At 37.6% G+C, this 14,874-nt stretch overlaps 1 protein-coding gene and 1 non-coding gene across 2 annotated transcripts in view; both read right to left on the bottom strand.

Moving 5' to 3' along the window:
• TET1 (tet methylcytosine dioxygenase 1) overlaps positions 1-14,874 on the bottom strand; it is a 121,847-nt gene that overhangs the window by 89,711 nt on the left and 17,262 nt on the right. The window lies entirely within an intron of this gene.
• On the bottom strand, positions 3,226-3,359 carry LOC128049146 (small nucleolar RNA SNORA36 family). Its single transcript, XR_008199509.1, has one exon. It is a non-coding gene; the product is annotated as a small nucleolar RNA SNORA36 family (small nucleolar RNA).

A 14,874-nucleotide genomic window follows, 5' to 3' on the forward strand; every position in this document is an offset into this window, starting at 1 on the left:
AATTCCCATCAACAATACATGCAAGGATAGCCCTACATTTATTTCTTAAAGTGTTTTCCATTTCAATTAAAGATTATGTCTCTCCATTTGAATACCTGAATAAAAATTTTTGAAAGCATGAACATTTTTTCAGGTTGATTGCTCACTGTTTAGTAAAGTGATCATGATATATTAAGATATATATATTATATATATATATGTATTTTTTTTTTTTTCCCCTCATCATATGGCTTATGGGTTCTTAGTTCCCTGACCAGGGATTGAACCTGGGCAGTGAAAACACAAAGTCCTAACCACTGTATTACCAGAGAATTCCCATAATTACATATTTTAAATAATTTTATTACCTATGTGATCCATAATGTATGCCTCAATAAAATAAAATCAGGATCAGGGTGTTAGGTCTACTAAATATCTGCACTGGTGAGAAGTTCATTTTTTTTTTAAAGCCCCATGGGCAGGCATTTTTACTGCCTGGGATACTCATGAAACTGCATAATACTGCACTTGGTAACCTAAGCAAAACAAACATCGAAAGTCTATGTGCAGTGTTCTGTAAAATGAATTAATAAATAAAGCCAAAGTTCATCCCAGCTAATGACAGTTAATGGAAGTGATCATAGCTAACATTAACTCCAAATATCCAACAAATACTACACCATGAAAATCTGTAGTTGTTTGAATACAGAATACATTGGTAGCCTCTATTGGTTGTGACCATCTGTTCTAAATCCTACACTTAGCAATTTATCCGTCTCAGCTCAAGGCTTAGGTGATAGTGAGCTCTGATGGAGAAAATAATCAGAAATTACTAGCAGAGAAAGTGGAGGTCAAGGAAGCCATTTCCACTTTCTTATTATTCAGAGCAAAACACATACAACTAGATCTTATTGAATGATAAATTAAGAAACTAAGAAACATGATGTTGTAGCCCTACTTATTCAGAACTGATTTTTGTTACTGAAGTCTATTTGTTTATTCCAACCTAACCCTAGTCACAAGGAACTCATTGCATGAGCTGATACTTAATCTTGTAATTAACTCAAGTGTACTAGGTTCTTTCAAATGTTACAAAATAGTTCTATCTCTTTTCTCTTAAAAAATCATATAATTGGGACTTCCCTTGTGGTCCAGTGGATAAAACTCTGTGTTCTCAATGCCGGGTGCCTGGATTCCATCTCTGCTCTGGGAACTAGATCCTGTATGCTGCAACTAAGACCCAGAACAGCCAAATGATAAATATTTAAACCCCTCTCCCCCACGCCCCCAAAATCACATGATTACAAAGATTAAAAAAGAATATCAGGGACTTTCATGGTGGTCCAGTAGTTGAGAATCTGCCTAGCAATGCAGGGGACACAGGTTCCCACATGCCAGGGGGGCACTAAGCCTGAGCACCACAAATAAAGAGGCCACATGCGCGTCAATGAAGAAAGACCACATGCACAGCAACTAAGACTCAACACAGCCTAATAAATAAATAAACAAAATCAGAGAAAATTTAGGTCATAGATAAATCTAAGAGGTGAGACCCAGAGAAGTGAAATTACTTAACTCAGGTTACATAGCAAGTTAGAACTTGAGCCTCAATCTAACCATCTTGCACAGCTCTCTCTATAACTTCTCATTTTCAGTGCTCAACAATAGACATTTATAAATATCTCAAAATAACCTTAAAGGAACTGTCTTCAAAACCATACCCTTCAGTATAAGAATACTGAACTAAAAATAAAAGAATATTGAATCATTGTGTTGTACACCTGAAACTAATACTGTAAATAAATGATTTTTTAATCAATTATATTAAAAAAAAAAAAAGAACACTCACATGCATCATTTCTAGCATTGAACAGCAGCTCAAGAAGGTTAGTATTTTAGGGGCTTCCCTGGTGGGCTCAGTGGTAAAGAATCCTTCTCCCAATGCAGGAGACACAGGTTCATTCCCTAGTCCGGGAGAACCCACGTGCCATGGAGCAACTAAGCCCATGTGCCACAACTACTGAGCTTGTGCTCCAGAGCCCAGGAGCTGTAAGCACTGCAGCCCCTGTGCCTTAAAGCTCCTGTTCCACAACAGGAGCAGCCACTTCAATGAGAAGCCTGTGCACGGCAAGTAGAGCAAAGGCCACGCAGCAATGAAGACCCAGCACAGCCAAACAAATACATAATTTTTTAAAATGTTAATTAGTATTTTAAATTAACATTACATCAGATGTACTTTTTTAAAATGTATTTTTTGCCCTCAGAGGTAAATCTATGAATAATTTCAAAATCCTACTTCTATTTCTAAACATAAGCAATTATTCACCCACAAGAAACTAGACATACAAATACTGACAAGGAGGAGTCTTCTAAATTAATCGCTATGCCTCAATATTGACACCTCTGCAGCATAAAATCCTTCTAATATAAGCTATTGTCTCATCTCCCATGAAATCATTTTATATTTCTTTTCTTATGTACTGTTGGAGACTCATGGCTTTTGCAGCGAAACCTTGGGAAGATATACCAAGTACCATCTTTTGTAAATTTTCAATCAACAAGAATAAAAAAAGAGCAGCTCATACTTTAACAATTCTAACGGAGATGTTAAAATCAGTTTGATTTTATTTCATGTGCAATACAAGAACCTGAACAGCTAACACTGGAGACCTTCCTGGATTATTGAGATCTTCTCTATTATGGGTACAGTCTTTCCCTGTGCTTTCCTCCCCCAGTTCCTTCTCTGAGGCTTATCTACAGTAGCCCTTTTCTTCTCTAAGAGGCCAGGTCTGCCTAGTATCGAACCCCATTCTCTCTAGCAGTCCTGTTTAGTGCTGGTAAAAACAACTGCTCTTCAATAGCTAGAACTAAGGAACAAGGGAACAAAAAATGATCTTCTGCAGTTGCCAAGCAAGGGCAGTTGACAGTAAGGTGAACCATGTTGCCCAAGACTAAATGGGGCTGAAATATCACCTTGCCCCAATTTCTTCTCAACAGCTCTTCATACTAACTTAAAACTGACAGTTGTACTCCCTCTATCACAGTCTAGATCCATAATTTAAACAGAGAAATCCAATAACATCACCTATGTTCTTTTTTTGTCAAAATCAAATCACAAAGGATGCTGTGATTTAGAAAAAAATTTCCCCCTGTGTGAATGACATGGTGAAGTTTCCTTCTTATTATTGCTAGTCTGTCCTGTATTTTATAATCAATATTATTTATTTATTTGTTTGTATGCAGTGTATCTGTAGGCTAGGCAGTATATGAATAGCGTAATGCTTTCCATTCACTTATCCCTCCTAGCCTGTGTTTCAATGTCCCAAATTCTAATTAACAGAACAGGGAAGCTGCCCTGAACTGAACTCAACACTCTGGAAATCTTTCTTTGTTTCTTTGTTTTTAAAGGAAGTTCTGTACCTTTAGGCTCCTTTTCTACATCATGCAAGAAAGCTGACAGTTGACTCTAGAGAACATTGTACCCTCAGTTTTTGATCTAACAACAAAATCTTAAAAATATTTTGTTTCACTGAGAAGCTCAAAGCATTTATGCACATACAATTTGTTTTTTAAAAAAACAAATAGTTTTTTAAAAAGTCAGACCTAGGTGTCTCCTAAATTTAGGAAAATCAAGCTCATTTTTTAATTCATGTTTTTACAATGAAATCCCCCAATTTAGTAACCAAAAATCCTTAGAAGACTAGGGTTGTTTTTAAAACAACTGTTGGGCACTCTCAATATGTAGACATGTTCTGGGCTTGCCCTCCAGCCCCCCAGAATGTACCATCTCAGGAGAGACATAAATAGATAATTATAAGATAGTATAGAATGGAGATGAGCCCAGAAAGCTATACAAGACTAGAGAAGTCTCCCCAGAGGAAGTGACATTTATTTCCACTGAGACCAAAGGATAGGTAGGAAGTTGGTTAAACAGAGAAGGAGCGAAGAAAGGTGCATGCCCCAGATGAAGGTAACAACATGTTCAAGGACACTGGGAGCACTGTGGCTATTGACAGTCACACTATGGGGAGAAATGTATGTAAATAGATACACTACTACTTGGACATTGTTATCTTTCAGTCCCTCGATCGTGTCTGACTCTCCTGTACAATGTCACGAACCCCCGTCCATAATTCTTTAGGCACTCTGTTTATCAGATCTAAATCCCATGAATCTATTTGTCACTTCTACTGTATAACCATAAGGGATTTGATTTAGGTCATATCTGAATGGCCTAGTGGTTTTCCCTACATTCTTCAATGTAAGTCTAAATTTTGCAATAAGGAGTTCCTGGTCTGAGCCCCCTAGTCTTGATTTTGCTGACTGTCTAGAGCTTCTCCATCTTTGGCTGGTCATTAAGCATGCATAGGAAGAGATGTAATCAACCTTTAGTTCTATACCATTCAGGTTAGAAATATTTCTATTTCAACCTTCAACTTTCCGTTATTGGTCCCTTCAAATCCCAACAATGATACTCCTGTTAAGTTTTTCATCACAAATATCAGCTACCTTTTCAGGAGAACTAAGGGCTTCCCAGGTGGCTCAGTGATAAAGAATACCCCTGTTAATTCAAGAGACACGGGTTCAAGTCCTAGGTGGGGAAGATCCCTGCAGGAGGAAACAGCAACCCACTCCTGTATTTGCCTGGAAAATTCTGTGGACAGAGGACCCTGATGGGCTACAATTCAAGGGGTTACAAAGAGGCGGATACAACTGAGTGACTGAGCATGCACAAGGAGAAATGACTGGTTTATCCCAGATCTGAAACCCTTGTATTTTACCTGTTTAAAATTCCCACGTATAACTAAGTCTCCTAATCAAAGAAAAGCAATATTTTGAAAATAAGTGTATGTAGGTTTTCGTTGAGATGAGGCCAGTTACTCCAGAAGGGTTAATGTCCTTAGTTTTTTAGCTAATTGACTAGAGTCCCACACAATATTTGGAGAAGAAAGATTTGTCTGCCTAAAAATGTCACTCTTTCATCTGGGTAACTGGTTGTACTAGACAGATGCTTCTGATGGTTGGAGAAAGGGAAGTCCTTCCTTTTTAGTTCATTCCAGAAATAGAACAGATAACACCAACTATATCAGAGGCACTGCTTAACACCTGTGGAATCTCTGACTCAATGAATAACTTTTCCATTGAACTTAACTCAGGTAGAGAGAAAACACAGAAAACTTGCCATGCAGCCCATAATATCTATAATTATAGAATGCCCCAAATTAATCTTTTTCTGAAGTTTGTTTGACTTTCTTGATAGCCAAATACTGGGCACATCAGTTCTTGTTTAAAATAAATGATTCTCGAAATCCTTAATAGAGACATTTCTTCTAACTTGCGAATACCATTTCACTGTCTGAAGGGATCCTTTTGAGCTTTTGCAATGTAAAGCCCTTTAGGAATACCTTGTGGGATCAGGAGACATATTTGTCATAACAAGAAAACAAAAAGGTTATTTTTCACTACAGTGCACCTTAGATAACAGGTTTGGAGCACAAACTTCTACTTGTGTTAACTGTGCAAGTTTAAATGAAAAACTTGCCTATGATTATCAGGAATGTTTTAACCTAACTGATTGTAATGGCATTTCCATAGATACTCTTAACAACTGGTTGAGAAAATGCAATTTCCTCCCAAATTTGTTTGATTTACCTAATTTCAAAATACTTATTCAAAAGGCACAGTAGCTCTTGTTGTTTAAAATAAATGGTCCTTGATGTTTTTACTAGATATTTATAAGCTATGAATTGATATTTTCCTTGCTCATAACAACAATTCTTTCATGCACATCACTTGAGAGTAAGTCAAACTGCATTCACTGATGCTGTGATTGTTTCTAACTTTATGAAATATATACCCATATTTTAATAGGGCTACTTTTGCTAATAATCATAATGAAGCCTTAGTGATTTGGTGCGGGGGATGACCAGTACACCTAACAATTCCCTAATTGTAGCTATGCATGTGATGAAAGAAATTACTTTAGATTTTTTTGAAACAAAAGTATTCTTTCCTCCAGGCCCCCTGTTTACCTTAAGATGTTATATTACACATAAAATATAATTTATTTTATATAACATAATAAAATATAATAATAAATAAAATATTTATAAAATATAATATATTTTACACATATTGTTAAAATATGATATTATACAAGATCAGTATATTCCTGTTTGGTTGCTGTTCGGTTGCTCAGTTGTGTCCAACTCTTTGTGACCCCATGGACTGCCGCACACCTGACTCCCTTCACCATCTCCCAGAGTTTGCTCAAATGCGTGTCCATTGAGTCGGTGATGCTATCTAACCATCTCATCCTCTGGTGGGATCCAGATCCCAATGATGCTTATTAACTGTGTGACTTTGAGCAACTTCGCCTCCCATAGACTTTGTCCCCATGAGGGACAAAGCTGACATTAGGGTTAAATGCTATAATGGCTATGAAAAATCTTGTGGTATGGCAGCTGACTTCCAGGTGTTCCACTGCAGCAACAGAGAACAATGTCTGTCATTAATTAAGAAAACAAGTACAAATAAACAAGGTATTGAGCAATAAAAACTCATATAAAAATGGAGGTATTCAAGCAAACGGTATTTCAGGACATTGGAACCTCTCCCAGATAAGTCTAATACTAACAAGATTTCTGATAGAGTTAGGGCATGCTAATTTCACCATAGAATATAACCTATCTTTACACTTATTAGTTTAAAAGAAAATGAGGGAGTCCCCTAGCAGGCAAGTGGTTGGGGTTTGGTGCATATTCACTGCCGTGGCCTGGGATCAATCCCTGCTCAGGACACTAAGATTCTGTGCTGGGGTGGTGGGGGGTGGGGAAGAGAATGTGAAACTCTCACTTCCAGTTGTAACAGAATTGGTAATTTGAAACAACTACTTAAGACAAAGAAAAAATACACAAAATATAAAAACATTTGCACAGAGGCATAGGAGAGTGAAAAATTACCATCATAGTGTAGGATTAATTACCAGACCAGAATTTAGAAAGGAATGAGGTCCAGGGAGGGTAAAAATTTCTTAAGAAGAAACTAAAAATGGAAAAGAAAAAAAAAAGAGCTAGAAAGATGGTTAAAAAGACTGTAACCTTGAAATTAAAATACAGAAGCAGTGGGATTGGCAAACTCAGAGAGTTTAAATGTTTGATTCCTGTCAAAAAATTATATTTTTATAAAATGAGCTTATAAAATTATTAAACTTTTTATTGAAGTATAGTCGACTTACAATGTTGTGCTAGTTTCTGGTACATATCAAAGTGATTCAGTTTTTTATATATTTTTTTTCTTTTCCATTATAGGCTATTAGATGATATTGAATATAATTCCCTGTGCTCCTTGTTAAAAAGATCCTATAAGATTCTTATACAACATCTCTTTCGAAGTTTCACAGGTCTAAGATAGCAGCAACAAACAGCATGGCTATCTTCAACCAGTCCACATTTTGGTCCCACTTCTCTGAATCCTCCAGTTTCTTCACATTTTGATTGCTGCCCTTGCTCAAGGGCATGGTGGTTAAAATGAGCCCTTCGCATATGAGCCAAGGGCTCTAATCCAAGATCAACTGTGTAGTCTTAGACAAGTTACTTGGCCTGTCTAAGCCTTATTGTCTTATTTTATACACTGGGGGATGAGTGTACATGTCATAGGACTATTGTAAGGATGAAATGAGACAATGAGCATTTCAGTTCTTAACACAATTCCAGGCATTTTGTATGTACTCAATACATAATAGTTGTTATTAACCCCTTTGGATGTCAATGTTTACTACATACCAGTTTCACAGCCATGACTAGTATCATTCAATTCAACCAACATTTGCTTGATGCATAATAGATGACAAGCACCACACAATTTTTGTGCCCCCACCAAATTAATTTATTTTAATCCTAATGTCTAATATAATGAATTCAAAAGTTGGGCCTTTGGAAGATACTTAAGTTATACCAGTTGAATTGAATGAGAGTACTACATTCTAATGGAGAAGGCAATGGCACCCCACTCCAGTACTCTTGGCTGGAGAATCCCATGGATGGAGGAGCCTGGTAGGCTGCAGTCCATGGGGTCACTAAAAGTTGGACATGACTGAGCGACTTCACTTTCACTTTTCACTTTCATGCATTGGAGAAGGAAATGGCAACCCACTCCAGTGTTCTTGCCTGGAGAATCCCAGGGACAGAGGAGCCTGTTGGGCTGCCGTCTACGGGGTCACATAGTGTCGGACACGACTGCTGCGACTTAGCAGCAGCAGAAGCAGCAGCGCATTCTAAAAGAAGCTCCAGAGAGATCCCTAGCCTCTTCCACCATGTGAGGACAGTGAGAAGCCACCAGTTATAAACCAGGAAGTAGGCCTTCACCAGAACTATGAGCAATGAATCTCTGTTGTTTATAAGCCACCCAGGCAGCAGTATTTTGTTGTAGCAGCCCAAATGGACAGACTTGAAATAGACACTTCTCCAAAGACACACGAGTGGTCAATAAACACATGAAAGGATGCTTGACATCATTAATGAGAGAAATGCAAACCAAAACCATCCTGGAGTATCACTTCACACCCACTAGGAAGGCAATAACAAAAAAGTCAGATAATAAGCTTTGATGAGGATGTGGAGAAATTAGCCCCTTATACATTGCTAGTTGAATCTAAAATGATATGGTTGCTTTGAAAAACAGTTTGGCAACAAAAAGTTGCCATAGGCAAAAGAGACACAGATGTATAGAACAGTCTTTTGGATCCTGTGAGAGAGGGAGAGGGTGGGATGATTTGGAGAATGGCATTGAAACATGTATAATATCATATATGAAACAAATCGCCAGTCCTGGTTCGATGCATGATACAGGATGCTCTGGGCTGCTGCACTGGGATGACCCAGAAGGATGGTACAGGGAGGGAGGTGGGAGGGGGGTTCAGGATAGGGAACACATGTACACCCGTGGCAGATTCATGTTGATGTATGGCAAAAACAATACAATATTGTAAAGTAATTAGCCTCCAATTAAAATAAATAAATTTATATATAAAGAGTTGTCATAGGACCCAGCAGTTACACTCCTCAGAATATACACAGCTCCAGAGAGATCCCTACCCTCTTCAACTCAGAGATTTCCCTAGCCTTTCCACACATATTTTTTTGTGAAAAATATTTTCACACAAAAACCTGTACACATTTGTTTGTAAATGCATTATTCATAATAGCTTAAAAGTAGGAACAACCCAGAAGTCCATCAACTGATGAATGCTTATACAAAATGTGGCTTACTCATGCAATGAAAAAATATTCAGTCATGAAAGTGCTGATAAATGCAATGACAAGGACAAAACTCGAAAACATTAGGCTAAAGTGAAAGAAGCCAGATACGAAAGACCAAATATTGTATGATTCCATTTATATGAAATACCCAGAATAGACAAATTCATAAAGACAAAAAGCAGATTAGTGGTTACCAGGAGCTGACAGAGGGAAAAATGAAGAGTCATTGCTTAATTATACTGGGTTTCTTTTTTGGGGTGATGAACACATAAGAAATAGATTGTGGTAATGGTTGCACAACCTTGTAAATATACTAAAGACCAGGAATTCCTTGGTGGTCCAGTGGTTAGGATACCAAATTTCCATGGCAGAGGGCACTAAGATCTTGAAAGTCATGTGGTCAAAAATAGATAAAAAATACAAAATATTATATAAATATAATATGCATTTAAATATATATAACACCAGAAATGTCCCTAGAAAATGAAATTAGGTGAATAAAGAATGTAATTTAATTTTATGTTGCCCAGTAGACAAATCTCCCTGCAATTCTGTATCAACTCCTAAACAAGTTACTTACTCTGCCAAGAACAGAGGAAATTAACACACACACACACAAACACACATACACTTTTCTTTCTAAACCTAAACTGGATGAGCTCTCTCCAGAAGTTTATGGCTTGCATGAAGCAACCTAACTGTCCATCAACAGAGGAAGGGGTAAGGAAGATGTGGTACGTATGAATAAGGGAATATTGCTGCTGCTGCTAAGTCGCTTCAGTCGTGTCCGACTCTGTGTGACCCCATAGATAGCAGCCCACCAGGCTCCGCCATCCCGGGATTCTCCAGGCAAGAACACTGGAGTGGGTTGCCATGTCCTTCTCCAACGCATGAAAATGAAAAGTGAAAGTGAAGTCGTGTCCAACTCTTCACAACCCCATGGACTTCAGCCTACCAGGCTCCTTCGTCCATGGGATTTTCCAGGCAAGAGTGCTGGAGTGGAGTGCCATTGCCTTCTCCAATGAGGGAATATTACTCAGCTATAAAAAGGGACAAAATGGTGTCATGTGGGTGGACCTAGAGAGTGTCACACAGAATGTAGTAAGTCAGAAAAAGAAAAACAAATACATATTCACATATATATGTGGAAACTAGAAAAATGGTATAGAAGATCTTATTTGCAGAACAGAAATAAAGACACAGACATAGAGAAAAACATATAGACACCAAGTGGGTGAAAGGAGTCAGGGCAGGGAGGAGGGTGAATTGAGAGATTCAGACTGATATATATGCACTACTATGTATAAAACAGATAAGTAATGAGAACCTACTGTGTGTCACAGGGAACTCTATTCAATTGACATAACACTGTAAAGCAACTATACTCCAAAGGAGGAAAAAAAAAACAGTCCATGACTTGAATCAACTGTGGTCTTCCACTGTCTTAACCTCCTACTTCCTTCTGCCTTGATCCTACTTTTGCACTTTAACAGAAAACTCACCACAAAATGGTGTTCCATATGAAATATGATATGAAAATAAGCTGTGTAGTGTGAATGTCTAGAATACAGCAGAAACACCGAAACCCTTTCATTATCCAAGGACAAGAAAATAACTGTGGCATCATTGTCTCGCCGGAAACCACAGCTATAATTCTGTATCACATGGGAATGGTGAAATCAATTCATTCATAATGTATCTTAATTCTCTAGCAGGAAAAATGCATTTGCAGATACTGTGAAATGGCATGTACTGGCTACTTCTGCAGACTTTAGCTACTTTCCTCTAAAAAACCAGAGTCAAATAGCAAGAGGGAAATGAGTGAAAGTAATAAAATGGATAGGCAAATCTTCACAAGGATAAAACAATAACCACCACATTCAAGCATCCATATGTAGCAGGGACTCTTCCAGACTCTTTGTAGACCTCAGCGCTGCTCCTCAGGACATCCCTGCTTCACGGGTCTGACTATCACAATGTTATAAATAGATCCATTCTCACAATGGAGGAACATCAGAACTCTTAGTATAATTTAATCATAGTAACAGTTGTCAGTTTCATTCCTTCCAAGCCTTAAAAGATTAGTGTGATTCTCTTGTTTTTATTTTGGAGGGTAGGAAACATGATCTACATTTCTGTAAAATCTAATGAAAATTAAAGATCATCTTTCCAGAAAAATGCACAGAAAGCATATAATTTTGAGGGGATGGCATCACAGAGCACTGAAGTCCATCCAGATTAAAACCCTCTGCTGTAGTTCTAACTTAATCGTTTTTGAAACATTATATGAAAGGCAAGTGTTGGGATCATTGAAACAGGATCAAATTAATCTTAGGAATTCTTGTCTAGCAACCAAAACCATGTGGAAAGTTTAGCAGGACTAAAGCACTAATATAATAATAAATTTTAAAATTCTGTTTTTTCCATAGTAGCTAAAAATACACCAAGTACCTAATCTGATCTGGCTAGTATCCAGTCATTAGTTAGGAGGTATGCTGAAATGCTGGCTCAAGCTCCATCTTTGAGAGGGCATGAAGATGTGTTTGCCAAAAAGAATGTAACAGAAACTTTAGTTTCTCATTTTTTGAGAAGGAAATGCACTTGATTTTCCAAAACCAAACAAACAAAAACCTATACTACAAATTTCAGGTTTCAAAAGGTGATAAAAGTTTAAGAAACTGTTGTGTGTGTGTGTTAGTCACTCAGCTGTGTCGGACTGTTGTGACCCCATGTACTTTAGCTTGCCAGGCTCCTCTGTCCTTGGGATTCATCAGGCAAGAATATTGGAGTGGGTTGCCATTTCCTTCTCCAGGGGATCTTCCCAACTCACGGACTGAACCTGGGTCTCCCACATTGCAAGCAGATTCTTTGCCACCTGGGCCTCCAGGGAAGCCCCAATAGGCTTCCCTATTTAGGCAATAATAAATCATAAATTATTAGCAAAATACCAACATTTCAGTTACACTAATACTGCTAACTTGACGTAAAGGACTAGTATATTCCAGTGTCAAAACACAATTTGAAATGGGAACCAAGATTTATACAGATAAAATAGTTCACTAAATATAAAATAATTCATCCAGTAATGAAAAATGATTTAGTGGGTTATTTATGTTCATTATCCCAAAGGAATATTATACACATATTTTTAAAACCTTTACAGATTTTTACTTACAAGGGAAATGCTGATGATATACCAAGTAAAAATAAAAAGGAGAAAAAATTTTGCCCCAGTCAACTCTAATGATGTTATTTATTTTGTGTGTGTGCGCACACATTTAGCTTTATTGTAACAAAGCAATTTGTATACCTTTAACATTTCAAACTGAGCATCATCTTTCCTTTCCAGTGAAACAAAAAGGAAAAAAATTTAAAACAATGGTATTTTTCAAATGTAGAAAAAATACTATATACTCATAGCGGTTGCCTCTAGATAACAGAATTAAAGTTTATCTTTTCATATTTGTTTCTCTTTTCTTTCTTTTTTGCTGAATGGCCTGCAGGATCTTAGTTACCAGAACCAGGGATGGAAACTGTGCCCTTCGCAGTGAAAGCATTAGTTCTAACCACTGCACTGCCTCTTCTAAACTTTCTAAATGCAAATTACATCACTTTGATTTAGTATATTTTATTACTTTTTAAATAAAACATAAGTTCTTTATGTAGAAACTCAAACCATTTTAGAAAAATTTAGTCAAAAATTTAAAGTCACATATGTTTTAATACATCCCTCCTACATCCAAAAAATCCAGTCCTCAGAGGTAAATGGTTCCAACGTATGGTTTGGTAGGTATGTATCCTTCTAGAACTGTTTTCCAAAATTCCATTTACGAGTAGAAAAATGTGATTTTGAGTTTTCATGGTCTTTTTTCCTCTAGAATTTTGAGTTGTCTAAACTTCGTATCTTGATATAACTCAAACTGCAAATGGACATAGCTGTAATTTTAAACAACACCAGCAACTGCTTTTTTTAAACATATTTTTAAAGCACTGTTTACCTTCCTAAAAACATTTTTCTCAAGTCTTTTTCTTAAATTTCTATTATAGATATGTCATGATCCTAATATCTTTGGTACTTGAAAATGACATATATAGGACAAACCCCAAAATTTTTGGAGTACTAGTTGCTAAGATGATATTTTAAGGATATATGGAATATGATGGTTTACAGTACACTTTTTTTTTAAGATACACTAGTATGTGACATAGGCTGAATCTTACATTTTTTAATGAGATTTCATTCATTCATTGAGTCATTTGTTCAACAAACATTTGTTGAGCACCTGTTATGTGCTGGCACCTTCCCTAGCCTGGGCTTTGGCTTTAGAAGTAAACATCTTACCTCTAATCATTGCTATCTCATGATCCTCTTCTTTTTAAAGCTTCCCTGGTAGCTAAGCTGGTAAAGAATCTTCCTGCAATGCAGGAGATCCCAGTTCGATTCCTGGATCAGAAAGATCCCCTGGAGAAGGGACGGGCTACCCACTCCAGTATTCTTGGGCTTCCCTGATGGCTCAGATGGTAATGAAACTGTCAGCAATGTGTGAGATCTGGATTCAATCAGTGTTCAGTTCAGTCACTCAGTCGTGTCCGACTCTTTGCGACCCCATGAATCGCAGCAGGCCAGGCTTCCCTGTCCATCCATCACCAACTCCCAGAGTTCACTCAAACTCATGTCCATCAAGTCGGTGATGCCATCCAGCCATCTCATCCTCTGTCATCCCCTTCTCCTCCTGCCCCCAATCCCTCCCAGCATCAGGGTAATTTCCAATGAGTCAACCCTTCACATGAGGTGGCCAAAGTACTGGAGTTTCAGCTTCAGCATCAGTCCTTCCAGTGAACACCTAGGACTGATCTCCTTCAGGATGGACTGGTTGGATCTCCCTGCAGTCCAAGGGACTCTCAAGAGTCTTCTCCAACACCACAGCTCAAAAGATCAATTCTTCAGCGCTCAGCTTTCTTCACAGTCCAACTCTCACAATCAGTTTTAATAGGGCATAAATAAATCAGAAAAAGAACAAGATTTCTCTTGTTGCTTACTCTTGTTGCAGACATGAGCTGATGCTAATTAGCATAGATTTTCTGGATAATCATGACTTGAGCACCTAGTCTCATTATCAAGGTAATGATTTGAATTGCTTAGATTAATTTGATTCATTTGTTAGTTGTGTTTAATTTTAATATGAAATTAATGCAAAAATATTTGATTCCCAGGTGTCACTTAGTGGTAAAGAACCCATCTGCCAATACAGGAGATAGAAGAGATGATAGTTCAATTCCTGCATCAGGAAGATTCCGTGGAGGAGTGCAGAGCAATCCACTCTAGTATTCTTGCCTGGAGAATCCATGGACAAAGGAGCCTGGCAGGCTACAATTCACGGGGTCGTGAAGAGTTGGACATGACTGAAGCAACGTAGCGCACACACAATGCAAAAATATGTGATTCCTGGTTTTACTTGTACCACATCCATTATAGTATCACAATGACAGCCTACTTTATAAAGAGGATGACTTCTGGAGCTTTGGAAAAGTCAACTCTTAAAACACTAATCTGGAATAATTAAAAAAAAAAAAAAATCAAGAAGCTGACCAGAAAGAGCTGGGGAGACAAGCTCTATAGCGAAATAAACGTACC

This window comes from Budorcas taxicolor, chromosome 5 (genome assembly GCF_023091745.1).
Source record: "Budorcas taxicolor isolate Tak-1 chromosome 5, Takin1.1, whole genome shotgun sequence".
Lineage (NCBI taxonomy): Eukaryota > Metazoa > Chordata > Mammalia > Artiodactyla > Bovidae > Budorcas > Budorcas taxicolor.